Source organism: Cygnus olor, chromosome 1 (genome assembly GCF_009769625.2).
Source record: "Cygnus olor isolate bCygOlo1 chromosome 1, bCygOlo1.pri.v2, whole genome shotgun sequence".
Lineage (NCBI taxonomy): Eukaryota > Metazoa > Chordata > Aves > Anseriformes > Anatidae > Cygnus > Cygnus olor.
Genome location: NC_049169.1, coordinates 156,992,384 through 156,996,307, shown reverse-complemented (window position 1 = coordinate 156,996,307; position 3,924 = coordinate 156,992,384). Strand labels below are relative to the sequence as shown.

At 33.6% G+C, this 3,924-nt stretch overlaps 1 long non-coding RNA gene across 1 annotated transcript; it reads left to right on the top strand.

Moving 5' to 3' along the window:
* The first annotated feature begins 1,853 nt into the window (after window positions 1-1,853).
* LOC121063460 lies at window positions 1,854-3,346 on the top strand. The gene is made up of 3 exons (XR_005816011.1): window positions 1,854-2,074; window positions 2,830-2,935; window positions 3,050-3,346. It is a non-coding gene; the product is annotated as an uncharacterized LOC121063460 (long non-coding RNA).
* Window positions 3,347-3,924: the final 578 nt, after the last annotated feature.

Here is a 3,924-nt window from a genome sequence, read left to right as displayed (position 1 = left end):
AAAACAAATCAATCTCCAGCTGAAAACTTGAAATTGCTGTTGTGCTCAATGCTTTTGCTAGCTGCTTCTGTAGCAAGTATTAGGTAAATCCATAGTAAAGCCACAGAAGAAAATTTTTTATGATGTTAGAGAAATCCGTTGATGCCAGATAAAGTTCATCACATGGAAACAAAATATAATTAAAATCTTGACACTTAACAGAAACAAAATGGATATTTCAAGAGCAAGTAAACAATATATATTTGGAGAGAAAACAGCAAAAGATGAAAACATCATTGGTGTAAAACAGCAATGGAGACATTTAACCCTTGCATCTTCTAATGATATATCTAGTCTGAATAGTCTCAGATACAACTAGTGTATCAACCTTACTAAAGGTACAACACCAATTAAAAAATAAATAAAGCCAACTAAGAAAGCCAAAATGGTAACAAGACCAAAGAAAAATAGAGGTAAAAAGATTAAATTTGTTTTCCAAAGCAGCAACATATGGAGCCATATTAGACTCTGCAGGATTTAATTCAGTTGTGATAAAAAAGAAAATGTAAATCGAGCATTTAAATAGAAATGGTAAGTGAATCATAAATTTTCTGTAATTACTGTTAAATATTAGTGCAAAACAAATTTTGAATTTGTAATTTTTTGTGAAATCACCTAGAAAGTTGAGATGTGGAAATCAAGTATATAGCCTGTAATGGCTGGTACGTAATGTACTGTAATGTATGTAATGGAATTTCAAATCTATTCTTTCTTGCTTTCTCTGCTCACCTTCTGCCTTTCTAGCCTTATTAATCTTGAATTTTGTTTTGCACAATGTATCAGCTCAACTGAAGAGTTGAAAGGTTGCTCCATGCACACTAATTTATAATCTAGTACCGGATACACTGTCAGGGAAGATGTGTCCTGAAATACATTCATGCTGAGGGCATCACCAAATTGAGCTCTCTAATTTTCACCTTCTTCAAATTTCTGACTAAATTAAGTAATCTGGACTATTATAAAAAAGCTAAGTAAGAACACCACCAAAACGTTTCTTAAAATAGAAGACGTTATTACTCAGATTCCAAGCAATAAGTTCTTGATTGCAATAAACAGTTACAAACCTGAATCCAGTCTTACATAGTTCTTAACTCAGTAGTAGTTAGGTATCTAAGAGATGAAGATGATTTCAAACATGCCTTTAACTTCACAGGTTTATTAGCTAAATTACAATAATTATAAATAACCCTTCTACCAAAAGGTTGGGAAGGGTGCAGATGAATATCTGTGTTCTTAACTGTGGCTGTGGGTCTTGAACTTTTTGTTTAAAATGAAGATATCTATTTTTTCCGCCTTTTATTTTCTTATTTATATCAAAACGTCCTTCAAGTCATGGGGAAAAAACAAATGAACAAACAAACAAAACAAACAAACAAAAAAAACATAAAGCACAGTGAGAACTACAATATTTGCAATTTGCCAGAGCTTTTACATGCTGTTATACACAATTTAGTTAACATTAATTGTAACTAGTCCATGATGCACAGATGTTGATTGATGAAATGAATGGTCAGTTCCTGGCTGATGCTAAATGAAGCAGTATGGTTCATATATATCTATGTGACTACAGTACTAATGAATCTCAGGTCAAAGATGCATTGCTCCTACATGCTTAACAAATACATATTGTTAACAGGGCAACCCAGGAATGTAAAGTATGTCTGCTTCTACTATCTATCTCTCCACAACAAACAGCCAGGGTGCCTGAAGAGTAGTAAATTGGTCACTTTTCCTGCTCCAACAAATCCCTTTTTAGCAATGATTCTTTAAGATAGCCCGCTGAGCTCATTTTCTAGCTGCATCTTTTCCCATTTCCTCTGTTGGACTCTGACCAGAGGAATGGCCAGAATTTTGCTGGGAGCGGCTCTCCACTTCTGCAGAGATGGACTATGACAGTGTAGTTAACTGAAATACTTACTTTTGCTTCAGTAATTTTAAAGCTCAAATCCATTCCTTATAAAAAAAGTAATATCAAGACATACCTACAAAGATCATCAGCACTAGCCTAGAAGATTTCACTTGCTTATTTTCAAGGGTAAGCAGCAATCCTTTTTGCTTCCTTCCCCCCTAAGAGTCTTTATTCCCTGATAAAATGACAAAAGTATGAAACATTTCACACTTGCCATCTTTAACAGGAAACTCCTATTGCTATCTGTTTCATATTGTCCTTTTTCGTTTCCACTAGCCTTAACTTTCTTCAAGTTTAGGCACTTAACTACTACTTTTACGCATCAAGTCAGCCTTGACAGAAATATTTCCTGTGGCGCAGGTATTGAAATCACATAATCCAGTTGTTAATTTACCAATATCCTCTTAAAAGTAAAGCTGCTGGTTCCTAATACTTTTAGTAGGAAGCTGTTCCAGGATTTCATTCTTGTCTTCTCATAATTACAATCTTCTAATCTCCACTCTAAATGTATTAAGATGTTTTCAACTTTTTTCCTGAGCCATTGTTTAAGTAGGATTTTCTTCTCCACAGTATGTCTCAGATATACACAGACAGCAGTCTTGTTCTCAATCTTCACTAAACAAGATACATTCTTTGACTTACTACTTCATACATGGTTTCTCCATTCTCCTTACAATTATAGAAATCATTCCCTACATCTTTTCCAATAATTCCTCTTTCCCAAGGCCTCATGCCCAGCCTAGTAAAAGTATAGTTGCATCTTGTGCTTTACACTTCCTTGAAAATGTCAGTAATACATAACTCCATTGGTAATATTTTGCCTAATGTCATCCGTCTTCTACAAATCTTATAACATTGACAACTGGTCTAATTCCTTCTAGATTGTAGTAGATGTGAACTCTTGCATGCCCTGCAGTCTTGGCTCTCCAAATGAAGGGACTGAAGAATCATTTGGAAAAATATATACTACTAATTTGGACTTTGCAGGTAAACCATTTTATGGCTGTGGAGTCGTAGTCTGATGATAAATTAGAATACATTCAGCACGTACCTTTGGATGCTTAAATCTGAGCTTTATTTTTTCTGTTTTTCTCTTGACAGCTGTGATCAAGAGATACACCTGAATCAAGAATTAGATGAGTCTCTGGAAAGTCTAATGAGATCTTAGGACATATGAGGAAAATTTTCTGTATAAAGTGTAGCATTGATGCCATATGACAATGATAAAGTTGATATGTCTGAATAAGTAAATGCAACTAATAAAATCTAATTACAAGGTATTCTGTGTGTTTTCCAGTACTTTACTGGAATGCAAAGCTCTAAACCGTAAAAAGTGAAGGAATCAGAGTCTCAGTATTAGTAGTAAAAAATAGAAAATTGTAACTATGTATATTTCATTTAAAAGACAACCTACACTTCATGAAAAGTTCATTTGGGATCACAGCACTATCTGTTCAAGTTAAATCAGTCTTGGCAGTTAATATAGCAAGAGTAACCAACATTATCAGTTCAATTTCAATTGAATTTTTCTGGAATTTCTATGTGGAAATAAAATCTTTATGGGGGGGGAAACAACAACAACAACAACAACAATAAAACATTAAACATAAAAAAATAAAAAGTTTAGAATGCACTTTAAGGTTTTGTTTTCAAATTCCAGTGAACAGAGTGGGAAGTAATTATTTTTGCCTAACTATCTGTCTCCTAAGAATGCAAAATTGGTGACATTGGTTATTCAGTGAATTTCACATTTTTCACCTGTGAAGAGATTCACAGTCTTTCCAGAAGCAGCCTTGATGGAGTGAGCAAGAAGCATGTACACTATAATTTTTCACTGCATTATAATAAAGTGAATGTTTTCTAAATGTCACAGTTTAAATTTCATGGGGTGTGAAATCTACTTTTGAAATGAAATTTAAAGCCTTTTTCCAAATAAGAAGTCTAATCTTATAGTCAAAAACACTTCATATTTCCTG